The sequence below is a fragment of the Myotis daubentonii genome, chromosome 3, assembly GCF_963259705.1.
Source record: "Myotis daubentonii chromosome 3, mMyoDau2.1, whole genome shotgun sequence".
Lineage (NCBI taxonomy): Eukaryota > Metazoa > Chordata > Mammalia > Chiroptera > Vespertilionidae > Myotis > Myotis daubentonii.
In genome coordinates this window covers 11909577-11923351 of record NC_081842.1, presented here as the reverse complement: position 1 = coordinate 11923351, position 13775 = coordinate 11909577, and the positions used below count along the sequence as shown (strand labels likewise).

Below are 13775 nucleotides of genomic sequence, written 5' to 3'. Positions count from 1 at the left end.
TGTTCCTGCGAGTATTTCAGAATATGCTTCTTTAATTTCCTTTCTCTGCCATTTTTACTTCATTTGTTCTACCACATTTACTTTCTGCAGTTAGCTGACAGTATAAATAGAAGCACAAGAGGTCAGAAGTCTTCCCCAAATGCCACTCCAAGCATGGACTAGTGACTGCAAATACCATGACTTCTGCATTATGTTTTTCTCTCCTTCATTTTCCTAATGAGGCTCACCTGCTTTGGGTCTCCGGAAAGAGGCTAGGTGGAAAATTTCAGCAATTCTCGCCCTAGAGAGTGTTGAAGCAGAATCTAGTATGCACTGTTGAGCAGGTAGAAAATCTAGTAGATAAAACGGCAAAGCTGTTAAGCTTCACCCGAATGAATGCTTTAGTTGAGTTGGCTTGGCATCTGCTCTGCAGATTGGCTGTGCAGTTTGGATAACATTTTATTATCATCTTTTCCTTGAAAATTATGCTAAGATCATGATCTGCCGTGAACTTCTAAAAAACATTTTCTTTTTATGAATCAAAGGCCACTATTTTCTGAATAGTTTTCCCGTTGGATTGGGGTTTTAATTGGCTGGCAGAAACAATTACTAACGCGAAAGAACCTTCCTTTTCTGCTCAAAGAAAAGATACGGGCGATTGTTAAACTGTATTGACTGATGACCTGGGACTCCCCGTCCACTTAGTGAAGGAACCGGGTCTTGTCTTACTTGAGGCTTTGCTCTGCTGTGTCACCCACTGAAGCACGTGCTCTGCCTCCCAAGTGCATCACTGACAGTTCCTATTATCAAGGGCAGGTAGGTCAGAGTCATTGGCATCTGTGTGACTGATGAGTCCTGTTTCATCATAAATAACCTGCATATTTATGGCCCAGACTACTTGTTATTCTAGAACCTTCCTATTCATAGATGCAATAAGAACAGCTCATATATCCATTTTGCCATAGTGGAAAATAACCTCAAATCTCACTCTCAATATTTTAGTTGCAACCCCTCCTCCTCCCCCCTAAAAAAAATTTTTCCCCCCAATGTTGGATCACTCCATAGAAGGGAAACAAGTTCTCTGAATTTCTAAACATAAAAATTTTCAGATATTCCACATAGCAACTGAAGAAAAGGTGGTGCTTTAACCAGTCTTGGAAGACACCCCTTAAATTAATCTCTGGAGCACTGGGCAATACTGAGAAGGAACATTCTAACTTTTCAATCCTAGGTGAGAATATTTACAACACTAGCTTCAAAATCACAGAGGATGGCCACCATATGTTTCCTGGGAATGTTAATACTCTGCACAGGGATCCCTGCTTTTTAAACAGAGCTATGTGGGGGCTGGGCAACAGCTGTATCACTCCCCTTAAACTAGAACTCCCACAGCCAGAGACTAGAGAAAGCCCTGAAACAAGAGGGAGGGAGCACAAGCCGTATTTCTGAGGCTGTTCTCAGAACACATCATTATCTGGCTTTTCTGTTTCAGTAATTTGTAAGCAGGCTGCCTCCTCTATAAACAGACCAGCAGGAGAGCAGAAAGCCATGTGAGCTATTGCATCTCTACTGGCTGGGACCCTGGAGACAACATCAATTTTAATGCATTGCAATGTGGGGCTGTCTTGGAGGGGATGCTATTTGCAATGTGACCATTGGAAAAGCCTGGGCCACTTCAAGAAATGTGGAGGGATGTTCATTTCATGACACTTACTTGCCTGGAATGTTAGTGAATGGTTTTAGCTATCGTTTCCAGCCAGACTTGGGAACAGAAAGGCCAAGTAATAATGTAGTAATTTTTTGCTCCGTCCTGCTATGAGCACTACTTATTTCATACATGGCTATGGTAAAGGCCCCAGGCTGAATTTCAGCCATGCTCATCCTCTGTGGGTATGACTTGAATCCCGAAGGAGCTCTTTGAGAGGGTAGTGGAGGCCCTGAGAGTAGTATGTGTCTATCACCTGTACCCTGGCTGGGCCACTTGGCCTTAACCTGGACCCTAGGAAGAGGAGTTAAAATAAAATAGAGAACACATATTAAAGAGTGGTCTAAAACCTCTGCATGGTATTTATTGCACGAAATATTGCTTCGAGGTTTTACTGCAAGGGATAGCCTTAAATGAGGGTGACGCGTGCTTGCCTATTGACAGGTCAGTAGGCACACAGACCCCGTACAGAACAAAGTAAGGTGGTGTAATGTCCGGTCAGGCCCACCTGGACCTGGCTGTGAGGGAAACTGAAAAGGCCACCAGCCATGCTATTGGGCACTGAGCCTTGGTGTCAACACAAAAAGCACGATGCCCCTTAGGCAGGGACTTGGACGCTGCCTGGCAGCTCTTCCGTGTTTTCTCTGTTATGCGCGGTTCTCAACGAGTGGCAGTTTTTCCTGCCAGGGGACATCTGGCAATGTCCAGAGACAGTTTCAGGAGTCACGACGGGGGCCTTGGTGGGGGATGGAGGGTGCTGCTACCTCGGTCCGGTGGGCAGAGGCCAGGGATGCTGCTGTACGTCCCATAGTGCCCAGGGCAATCCCCTCCTCCCCTTCAAAACAATGAATTGTCCCGTCCAAAATGCCAATAGCACCAAGATCTATGACTAATTGGAATTTATGACTGTATCACTATAGTGGTTTTGAACCAGAAAGGAGAAATATGCAGGTGTTTCTGGACAAATGAGCTCATCCACTCCACAGGCACATCTGAAACATCCCGATGGGGACTCCAGAGCTCTGTGAGGGAGGGCTTCAAAGTGAAGACAGATACTCCTGCCAAGAAAGGCGGGTGGCGAGCCAGATAACTGTGATCTGGGAGAACATGGAATGCTTATAAGCGTCTCCCGCATGTCCAGCTTTGTTCAGATTTGAGCTTTATTAGCATTTAATTTTTAGTCCAATAGTCACGATCCTTTGGTAGGCTTTCACAAATCCTTTGTAAGAGCTGGACCTCATCCGGAAGGTCAAATACCTGATGCTAGCTAGGCATTGCCAGTTACTTGGCAGTTTTATTCCTTCTGTAATTCAGTTGACACCTCTTGACCATCAGGCATTCTAGACATAAAGGAGACAAGAATAAGACAGACTCAGTTGATGCTCTCCTGGAATTAAAATCTAGAGGGAAAAGATGCCTGTAAATGAAAAAAATATTTGAGTTATGGATTCATCACTATTTCTGTAATGGACCAGTAAGAAAAATACACAGTATAATGGAAGTGTATAAGGGCGATCCTAACCCAATTTTGGCTTTTAGATAGTTTTCCCCAGTGAATGGATGCCTTTGCTCTGCTTGCTTGGGCTTCCTTGCAGCCTGGCAACTGGGTTTCAAGAACCAAATCCCAAGAAACCAAGGCTGAAATGCATGGTATTTTATTATGTTCCGGCCTTGAAAGTCAGGTTGTCTGGTTTCTGCTATCATCTTGGATAAGGGAGTGATACGGGATTTTTTGGACTGGAAATGCATGGTGTTTCCCTGGGCCGATGGTCTCCCAGGCTGTTGTCTGGTGAAGTCGAAGAATGAAATCATGAACGAAAGGTGGTATAGCAAAGGAAATTTATTGAAGAATAAGTATAGACTCCCACATGGGGAGATGGGGGAAGAGTCCCACCGAGTTCCTTTTTCCATGGTTTTTAAAGGCTGCAGTTTTTTGTGCCTTGATATCCCCTCTGATTGGTTTCTGTTCCCCTTTGATTTGGTCACTATAGTAACTCCTGACCTCAAAGGGCAAAACCTCATATGGGACATGTGAAGTCCTCCTCCCTCATTGTTCCTTTATTCCTTCTGGGCTTTCTCCCTCCTTCTTTATTTTGTAAATATAGACCTTTCGGCTACTCCCAGTTCCCTTGTCTTATGGAAATGTAACTGCTGCCTTTCCCAACTCCCTTGTCTTATGGAACTGTAACTGTTGCCTCTCCCAACTCCCTTGTCTTATAAAAATGTACCCTTTTGCAACTCTGTAGCCTGGTGTTTTTTCTATGGACCCACTTAATTTTAAAAAGTCCCTAAGCCTACCTATTTCACCCCTAAAAATTCCCATTTCCGAAGTCACGAGGGTCTAATAAGTTGCAAAGACTGGGCGACATTGGCACTAGAACTTTACGGGAAGGTATGTTCAGATCCCATTGTAAGAGAAAAACAAGCAGGGTGGGAGCTATTGTTGCAGCCATATTTGGAAAATGCAGTCGGCTGTAAGCAAAACAAGAGTGAATAAGTATAAACTAGGGTTTAAATCACTTCTCTTTTTTGAACAAAAAATAAAACTAAAGAAATATAGAACTAATGTAAAGATTCCTCTAAATATAGATCATATTAAATCTATAAAAATAATCAGTGAGTGAAAAGTTACAGATTCTAGGAATCTAGGAATTCTAGAAATACAATAATAATTTATTAAATTTAATTTTAGGTTCAGATTTTAGATTCTTTGAAAAATTGTGTAGGTTCAGGCAGGACCAAAACGTTTAGGTCCATTTAAGACCTCATAGTCGCCAACAGGTTGCTATAAGCCCAGAGTAGTTTTGGAAAAACAAAAGGGCTTTGTTGTTAAAGATATGCTATTTGCCTTTTTCCCCTCCACTTATGAGAATGAAAACTTCTTAATCTTGAGCAAACCAAATGGAGAACTCAGTGTGACTCCATTGCAGTGTTGGGGCAGGAGTGGGATGGGGTGGTGGCCCCCTGTGGTGTAACCGAGGTTGGACAATGTGTGTGGAGAATACAGATGGCTTTTCTCACTGTGACCAGCTGCAAAGGTGTTTCTTCTGGGTGAATTCATGACAGCAAAAACATTAACTTTGCCTTCTCTGGGACCATTTGTCTTTGGTTAGTTAGTTATTTCAGTAGAACAAAAAATGCTGAACTCCTTTAGTTATGTAATTACTAAATTACTTGGCTATGTCTCCCCAAGAATGTAAGACAAAGCTGTTTTTTTGCAAAACAATAGTTTTCTTTCTTCCTAACTCCCCCCCCCCTTTTTTTTTCTGGTTAAACATTAAATTATATAAGTAAGAGAAGGTGTTAATGTTTACCAGAGCCACTGGGAATCAATGCATTTTTGTTTTAAGACACCTTGTAGTGTACTTCTCTCATGGATATTTGGAGAAAGAAGAGGAAAGAGCTGAAGGAAGTAGCTTTGATGGTGAAAATTGTCTTGAAATCATTTTTTTTTTGGTTGCAGAATGTTATATTAATTTAGGAAATAAGCTTTGCATTTAAAATGTAATTTAGAATAAAACTACATTTAATAGAGGAAAAGCTAAATGTGTGTTTTTGAAATTTCTAAAATATTACATTTAGACAGTTTTTCTTGTAGTTGCTCAGGTAACAGACTTCCTTTTTCTATACATAGAATGGCTTAAAATCTCTTTTCTGTTCCAGCTCTCCCTGAAGACTAAATCTTGAGAGAAACAGAGAAGCAAATTTTCTTTTTGCAAATTTGTGAAGAAGAGCATTCAATTAAAAAAATTGCCAATCTAAAATAAAAGATGCAGTGGAAATACAAGGTCCTTGGCACTTCATAGGCTAAAGAAAATCAGGGAGAGGAGACACAGTATAATTAAATAAAGGAGGGGGATGTCCATGAATCAGTCAGGATAAGAAGGTAAATCAAAAGACTAAAGGAATAAAAAGATTTTTGTACATATAAACCTTTTTTTAAAACAAAACAAAACAAAACAAAACAAACCTGTGTGTCTAGAAGAGAGTAACAGTGAAATATTAAGTGGGAGTATGTGGAAAAGAACATTTCTAGAATATAAAGAAATAAGAGATATGCACAGCAGGTATCTGAGCTGCACACAGTGTATGTGCTAATATCAGGGCCTCTTTGCTCTTCATTTGAATACAAGATTAGTAGAAGATACTAAAAACAAAAATTTACCCTCTCTCAAGCCAGTAAAAGTGTGAGACAGTTTTTCTAAGTCATTTAGCACCATGACCAGATGGTTAAAGAAGATAAATTTTAAGAGCTGATTTTTAAACTTTAGAGGAAACTGCTGCTGGTGTTCAGTTCGGTGCACTTCATAGTGCACATTTGCATATGAGAAATGCTTCCATAATATTGTAGTTAATTTACTGGGCAAACAGCATGAATATGTATTGTGGCTTTATGGTGCCAACAAAACTGGTTGATTTGATAAAATTATAAGTAAATTTGAGGATGGAGGAGAAAAGACTAATAGATCAGTTATATGTCAATTTGCAAAAGGAAGAACATACTGGCCTACTCCCCAACTCCAACTTTGCAGTTGGTTGAATGTACATTGTGCAGACAAAATGTGACTGTGCTAGTTCTTGGTTATTGATTAATCCTCCTAAAAGAGTAAGCTACTTAGTTGCTTTAACAATTCATTTTATAAATTGGCAAAAAAAAAAAAAATCCTTGAAAAAATTCTAGACATAGGTAAACACAGTCTAAATGCACACTCATATAAAATGTAATCAATATTTGGAAAACCACTCTATCAAGGCATCTATTAAAGTAGTGAAATAATAATTAAATTCTCTAGTTATTAGAAAAAAACGACTGGCTGGCTAATGAAGCAAAAAATATCTTTCACAATGCATATTTGATTGAATGGATCTGTTACCCAACCATTTAGTGGGTGGGACATTAAATGAAGGAACGAAGCTTTCCGGTTAATACTATCCACATGACTTTTAGGCAGGCACGGCCTCTGTTAGGTACATGTGTTTGTTTGCAGTGGACGTTATTGTTGCTTCTCCTCTACTCTAAAGAAGCCACCAATCCTGATAGTTGACCTGAGCTCCAGCTTCAGAAGTGGCTTGTAATTGGCTTAGCCCACAGTGCACTTCCATCTCCCTGGTCCCAGGCATTGGTCCAGAATGCCACATGACATGAGTTGTTCCAATCAGGGTGAAGCCTGTGGCATTTTTTCAAAGTTTGGGAGAAGTTAATGTCTCCTTCTGAATGATGTTGCATCTTTGTGTGAGGCCTGGAACTGCTAATGGTACTTGGCTGTCAGGAGGAGAGCCAGGCTCAGGATAAAGCTAAGGAAGCACCAGGATGAGCAGAGCTCAGTGAATTATAGATAAACAGGCTGGAGTCCTAATCAAACCATACCAGAGGCCTACATAGTCTCCGTACTGCATTGAGCCAGTGCATTCCAGTTTAAGCCAGTTTGTGTTGGGTCTTCTCTTACTTGCAAATAAAACCACCCCAAGAAATCCAACGACTCACTAGCACCAAGTCCAAGGAGCCTTACTGGCCTTTGGTGTACTTTCCCCCGCCCACTCTGTATACACACAAATGCCCATGCCAACATCGTTTCCAAAGCTGTTTCTAAGTTTGAGATACAGAGAGGGTTAAGGGTGAAACAAATTATTCATATTTCCATATCTTAGCTTTGGAAAACCTTCAAATATTTGTAGTTAGCCAACATTATTTAACATTCTATTTTAAAATGATTATAGAATTTTAGGAAGTTGCAAAAGTAGTATATCTTTTACCATTCACAAAAATTAACTTAAAATGGATTAAAGACTTAAATGTAACACTGGAAACCATAAGACTCCTAGAAAAAACACATAGAAAAAAGTTACCTGATATGGGTCTTGGCAATGAATTTTTGGACATTAGTCCTAAAGCATAAGCAACATAACAAAAATCAATGAGTGGGACTACATCAAACTAGAAAGCTTCTGCACAGCAAATAATAATAATAATAATAATAATAATAATAATAATAATAATAAATTCAACACAATGCTAAGATAACCTATGGAATGGGGGAAAAATAAACCCCCAGTCAGCCATATGGAATCATACAACTTGTTAGCAGAAAAAAAAAAAATAATCCAATTAAAAATGGGTGAAGGACCTGAACAGGCATTTTTTCCCAAAGGAAATATATGAATGGCCAATAGGTACATGAAAAGCTGCTCAACATCACTAATAAGTAGAGAAATGCAAAAAAAACCCACAATGAACTATCACCTCACACCTGATAGAATGACTATCATCAAAAAGACAAGAGATAACTAATGCTGGTGAGGATGTGAAGAAAAAGAAACTTTGCCCATGGTTGGTGAGAATGTAAATTGGTATAGCTACTATGGAAAACAGTATGGAGATTTTGAAAAAAATAAAAAAAGAACTACTATATGATCTAGCAATTCCACTTATGGAATATATCTGAAAATGAAAAAAAAATATATCTGAAAATGAAAACACTATATAACTGCATTCAACTTTCACATCAGCATTATTAACAATGAGGGGCCTGGTGTACGAATTTGTGCACCAGTGGGGTCTCTCAGCCTGGTCTGTGGGATCAGGCCAAAACTGGCTCTCTGACATTCCCCGAGGGGTCCCGGATTGCAAGAGGGTACCGGAAAGGTCAAGGGACCCCACCAGTGCACGGGGCCGGGGAGGGACACAGAAGGTTGGCCAGCAGGGGAGGGACTGTGAGAGGGCTCCAGGGCATGTCCGGCCTGTCTCACTCAGTCCTGATTGGCCAGACCCCAGGAGCAAGCTAACTTACCAGTTGGAGTGTCTGCCCCCTGGTGGTCAGTGCACATCATAGCGAGCGGTTGAGCGGCCTTGGCATACCATTAGCATATTATGCTTTGATTGGCTGAACAGCCTACTGGACGACTGGGCACTTAGCATATTAGGCTTTTATTATATAGGATAGCCAAATAGCCAAGACATGGAAACAACTGGTGTCCATTGACAAATGAATGGATAAAGAAAAATATTATACATATTTTGCCAAATGTCAATTATATTTCAATAAAACTGGGGGAAAAAACAACAAAAAAGCCCCAAATGTTTTAAGTAGGAACTAAAGGGGATACTCATAACATACTTTGTTTTTTATGTGCTGCTTCCCCCCCCCCCGCCCCCATATTTCTAGTGCTATTTCTCAACAACCAAGTGAGGTAGATCTTTATTGTTTCATTTGGTCCAACGCATGAGAGAGGGCTTCCGGGTGGTTAAAAGAATGGCTATTAGTTTGGGGGAGACTCAGGTAAAAGCCAGAGACACCAGGGGATGCAGAGGGGCCCCTCAAAGGCCTCTGGGCTCCGAAGGCTCCTAGTCATGCTTGAGGCTGAGCCTTTCAAAGAGATACTCGCCCAGCCCAGCCTGGGGGCCGCAGCCTGCGGAGGTGACTCAGGTGTCGCCCATCTTCTTGATGAGCTTCACCTCCTCACCCCGGAAGTGGTTCTCCAGGAAGTTCCAGAGCTGAGGGTCTGGGGGTAGAACCCAGGGCCTGCAGCTCCAAAGGGCCTGGGCCAGGTTCCTCTCCAAGGCCAGGGCGGCTTCCATGGGCCCAGAGTTTTGCCCACTCACCTTGGGAGGCTTCAGCACGTCCTGGAAGGGAATGCGGCCATCATGCTGGTTTTGCAACTTTAAGAGAAGCTCAGTGCCCTCGGCTTCTTCTCCGCCAGCTCACGGAAGAAGTGGCCCACGCCCTCCAGAGCCACATCTTCATGGTCCCAATAGAAGCCCAGAGAGAGGTAGGTGTGGGAGGCCCGCAGAGGCAGGGGGGAGGGCGGTGGGCAGCAGCCTCCACCTCGGTGGAATAATTCTGATGAGTTTGGGAGCTCACGGTTGTTTGGCAATAAGGAGTTAAGGTAGAAAAGAAGCCGGTGTGTTGGCTGGTCCTGGAGGTGGTTCTGAAGGTGGTGACTGGATGAGACGCAGGAGGGTGGCCGGAGGCTGGGAGAAGGGGTGTCCCTGGGTCTGTTCCATCCAAACACTGTTGAAGCAGGAGACAGATCCGGGACCACTGAGGGCACTGCCTGAAAGAAGTAGATCTTATTCTCATTTTACATATGAGAATATTAATAAATAGAGAAGTTAAGTAAGTTTCTCAGGCTCATACACCTTTAATGGAAGAGACAGGATTTAAATCTGTGTAGTCTGGCTTCAGAGTGCACATTCTGATCCCTAGAGGACTATAGCTAGTATGGTAGCGTTTTCATCGCGAGGATGTCTAGAACATGAAACTATGTTTAAAAAGAAGAGCAGCATATCATGTGTGTGTGTGCACATGTGTGTACGTATAAGCATATATCTGTTTAACTTTTGTGCATACACAACCTAACTCCCTAACTTGGTTAAGGATTTTGTGTTGGTTCCATAATGGGAAAAAGATCCTATCAGGCATTAGTGGGCTCTAACCCTTCACTGTTTCCTTTCAGGCTTCACTTGGATCCCTTTACAAATTAATGTGTGTACAAATAGCATGAGACAGCCATCACGTGTGGGATGCTGCCTCTGAGAAAGCCCACAAGACGATAGTCTTAAAACTTTAATGAGCAGAGCCCAACTTGGCAGCAGTTTGCATGTCATCATGAACTCTCTGTAAAGTGGATGTTTTCTCGTGTCATTTTTCATTTCTCTGAGAGGTTAATTTAAGAACTACTGTGCACCAGTAGTGAAATTGTTACTTCATTCTCTCCCGCTTCATTTCTTTCCCATTCTTTTCCTCAAATATTTTCTGTAAAAACTGGTCTGAAAAGAACGTTGGGCAAAACATCATTGAATGTTACAATGTTCTAAAAACCAAAGCCATCCTTGCTGGCATAGAATAAACAAAAGGTATTTTCCACTATAGAAATATGCTTTTCTTATTTCGCAATAGATACATTGAGATACATTAGCTGCTTCATTCTTTAAATAATTTGAAAATCTTATTCTTTTCATACATAACGTGAAATGTCTTAAGGAATTGAACACTTTCAATTTGGATGGGTAAGTCTTTTAAGGAAAACATGCACACAGAGGATAGTTTTTTGCCATCCCTTACAGATTTCTTGTCCTTTTTTGGATGTTGAAAAAATGAAAAATGTTAGCATATTTGTTTGCCGCAATTACAATGCTTTGAAGTTGTATTTTCTCTTTTAATTATGACTTATTGAGATTTCTGAGATAGATTTTTTTCTACCATCTAAACTTTAGTTCTTATTTTCTACCCATTCTTCTGCTAATTCTCACTTACATTATTTCATGCTAGTACTTGTTCGACTTTTAAAGGCTACCTTTAGTTTAAGGATGTATACAGTATGATGACAAAAGAGTTTTGAGTGTTGGTGGAGTCATGCAACTTATTCTTTTAGTAAACATGTAGAAAAACATTGGGGCACACTCAGATGTACACAAAATAGGAGTTCTAATATTTTATGTATTTGGTAAATATGAGAATGCTGGAAATGCAAAGCAATGGTAGTCCCAGTTGGAGTGACCTTCCCTTACAACTACATTGGCTTTAGAGACAGTCTGTTGGCATGGCCCCAGAGAACCTCACTTACCCCACGACTGCAAAACCCTGAGCTCCACTGTTTTCATCAGGGTCATTGTGATTCAAGGACATAAGACATGGAGGTACAGCCATAAAAATCACTTCTGTATATATTAATAGATCTGACTACAGCAAAAAGAGCTGGATTTTAAGTAATTTTTCATTTGTATCAGAGAGAGATGCATATTTTATTTTGAACAAAGGTAGAGAGTTAGTATGTTAGGAGATTGACAGAGACAGCCAATATGATCTATCCTTTTGTTTGGATATAAATCATAGATTGCCAATAATAGACTTTGATCATTTCTTGGGGTAAAATTTATCCTCTTTGCAATGTTTTCATTAGGGCTTTCAGCAGACATGCTCTTCTTCACTTGATTTCCCAGTATACTCCTGGTTCAGTGACTTAATCACATAATACAGATTATTTAAATTAGTAAGAATTATCAAGGAGTGAGCAATCTTGATATTTTCTAGTGCTTGAAATAATGCACAAAATTCCTCTTCTATTTTAAATGGAAGATGTGGCTTCTTCGAATCGGGTTTGCCAGTTTGCCACCAGAACACAGGTGTTGTGAAAACCACTACTAAATCAAACCCCAAATGGGAAAGGAAAAGAATCACATCGACTCGTCATCACTGGACGATGGTAGATTCTGGCGTCTACCACTCCTGGCCATCTGATCTACAAATGTGGTGGGATCCACAAATGAACCACTGAAAAATTTGAGAAGGAGGCTGCTGAGATGGGGAAGGGCTCCTTCAAGAATGCCTGGATCTTGGATAAACTGAAAACTGAATGGGAGTGTGGTATCATCATTGATATCTCCCTGTGGAACTTCGAGACCAGCAGGCATTATGTCACCATCATTGGTGCCCAGCACACACAGACTTCATCAAAAACATGAAGCACATGTTCATCAGGCACATCGCAGGCTGACTGTGCTGTCCTGATTGTTGCTGCTGGTGTCGGTGAATTTGAAGCAGGTATCTCCAAGAACGGGCAGACCCGTGAGCATGCCCTTCTGGCTTACACACTGGGTGTGAAATTGTTGATTGTGGGTGTTAACAAAATGGATTCCACTGAGCTGCCCTACAGCCAGAAAAGATATGAGGAAATTGTTAAAGGAGTCAGCACCTACATTAAGAAAATTGGCTACAATCCCAACACAGTAGCATTTGTGCCAATTTCTGGTTGGAATGATGACCACATGCTGGAGCCAAGTGCTAATATGCCTTGGTTCAAGGGATGGAAAGTCACCCGTAAAGATGGCAATGCCAGTGGAACCACGCTGCTGGAGCTCTGGATTGCATCCTGCCACCAACTGGTCTACCTGACAGGATCCTGCATCTGCCCCTCCAGGATGTCTACAAAATGGGTGGTGTTGGTACTGTCCCAGTGGGCCAAGTGGAGACTGGTGTTCTCAAGCCTGGCCTGGTGGTCACCTTTGCTCCAGTCAACGTTACAACTGAAGCAAAGTCTGTTGAAATGCACCATGAAGCTTTGAGCGAAGCTCTTTCTGGGAACAATGTGGGCTTCAACGTCAGGAACGTGTCTGTCAAAGATGTTCGCCATGGCAATGTGACTGGTGACAGCAAAAATGACCCACCAGTGGAAGGAGCTGGCTTCACAGCTCAGGTGATCATCCTGAGCCACCCAGGCCAGATCAGTGCTGCCTATGCACCTGTGCTAGATTGTCACACAGCTCATATCACTTGCAAATTTGCTGAGCTGAAGGAGAAGATTGATCGTCCTTCTGGGAAAAAGTTGGAAGATGGTACTTAGTTTTTGAAATCTGGTAATGCTGCCATCGTCGATATGGCTCCTGGCAAGCCCACGTGTGTTGGGAGCTTCTCTGACTGCCCTCCGTGGGGCCATTTTGCTGTTTATGACATGAGACAGACAGTTGCTGTGGGTGTCATCAAAGCCGTGGACAAGAAGGCAGCTGGAGCTGGCAGAGTCACCAAGTCGGCCCAGAAAGCTAAGAAGGCTAGATGAATATTATTCCCTACACCTGCCACCCCAGTCTTACTCAGTGGTGGAAGAATGGGCTCAGAACTGTGTGTCTCGGTTGGCTATTTAAGTTTAATAGTGAAAGGCTGGTTAATGATTACAATGCGTCGTAAAATCTTCAGAAGGAAAAGAGAATGTTTTGTGGACCATTTGGTTTTTTTGTGTGTGTGGCAGTTTTTAAGTTATTAGTTTTTAAAATCAGTACTTTTTAATGGAAACAACATGACCAAAAATCTGTCACAGAATTGAAGACCCATTAAAATAACAAAGTTTAATGAGGAAAAAAAAAAAAACCCTCAAAAACAAAACAAACACAATAAAGGGAATATGTCGATACTGAATTGAACAACTTACCTGGATGATATGAGATGACACTCAGTCAATAGTGAATTTTTAAAAAATGATCTAAAAAATAGTCAATAAATATTTTTTGAAAATAGGGATTTTTTTTGCGGGGGGAAATAACATTTTTATTAGATGTAACTTTTCTTCCTTTTTGGTAATAGTTGGAAAAATCAGATCA

At 41.3% G+C, this 13775-nt stretch overlaps 1 pseudogene; it reads left to right on the top strand.

Annotated features, from left to right (window-relative positions):
• The first annotated feature begins 11841 nt into the window (after positions 1-11841).
• On the top strand, positions 11842-13544 carry LOC132229205 (elongation factor 1-alpha 1-like; annotated as a pseudogene).
• Positions 13545-13775: the final 231 nt, after the last annotated feature.